This window comes from Pongo abelii, chromosome 22, assembly GCF_028885655.2.
Source record: "Pongo abelii isolate AG06213 chromosome 22, NHGRI_mPonAbe1-v2.0_pri, whole genome shotgun sequence".
NCBI classification, from domain to species: Eukaryota; Metazoa; Chordata; class Mammalia; order Primates; family Hominidae; genus Pongo; species Pongo abelii.
In genome coordinates, this window is record NC_072007.2 from 29559787 (window position 1) to 29560913 (window position 1127).

Sequence of the window (1127 nt, forward strand, 5' to 3'; positions counted from 1 at the left end):
AATGACTCAAATTACTGTATGGACAATAAATAACTATTTTTTAATATCAGTTTGGACAATAATTGAAATCAGAAACTACCAGGAATCAGGTTATTGAAAAAGATTTGGTGTTCATTTTTATTCACTAGAAATCTGCTTCGTTTTGCACGTTTCCTCAGGTTGTACTTGTTAACCTGTTACATGCTTTTTGCTAAATATCCCAGAGAGGGTAAGTGCTTAATCCTGAACCTTTTATAAGGTATTAGGATCTGGGCAATTTTTCTTAGAGAGACAGCAAAGAATAGTTACATACTGTGAAGTACACATTCATAAAATTAGCACAAGATTTGCATGATTTAATTACTGTAGTTGCTCTTTTTTCTAAAATAAAATTCAAGTTTAGAATTTCATTTTCACCTTGAAATTAACAATAATTATTCACTGTTCCCCAGACTACATGTTAAAAGTAGAAAAATTGGTCCAGTGAGCCCTCTTAGCACCATCATGGCAGTCCCAGGTTGCAACAAGGACAGTGTCAGAGCAGACTGTAAAAAATGTGGCTACCCTTGTCACCTGACTTTTGAATGACACAATTTTCTATGAGTAGACGCTAAAAGGGACATAGTTTTGGATGTCAGCAGTACAGGTAGTGAAGATAGCGATGAAGAGAATGAAGAACTGAATAAATTGCAGGCATTGCAGGAAAAAAGAATAAATGAAGAAGAGGAAAAGAAAAAAGAAAAAATCAAATTTAAAAAAACAGAAAAAGGTCTTATCCAGTTGCACTGAAGAGGACAGTTCAAAACAAAAGAAACAAAAATATCAGAAGAAAGAATAGAAAAAAAAGAGTAAATCAATAAAGGGAAACATCACAAAAAGGAAAGAACAAAGAGAAAAAAAAAAGCATTCTGCTACCTCTAAAAGTTTTGAATTCTCCAGAAAGTAACTGAGACTTTGGCTTAAGCCATTAAATTTAAAAATTTGTTTTTAAAACGTGTTTGCCTTTCCTTGGAATTTGCTATATATTATGTTTTGCAAGAAATCACAGCCTTTTCCATATAGATATTTTTTGTATGTGGGACCATTATCATTCTGGTAATATATTTTTAATATGCTGTGACTGTAAAGTATTAAATCAGTCCTGTTAC

General features: G+C 32.1%; 1 pseudogene; it reads left to right on the forward strand.

Moving 5' to 3' along the window:
- Positions 1–483: 483 nt before the first annotated feature.
- On the forward strand, positions 484–925 carry LOC100434684 (protein SREK1IP1-like; annotated as a pseudogene).
- Positions 926–1127: the final 202 nt, after the last annotated feature.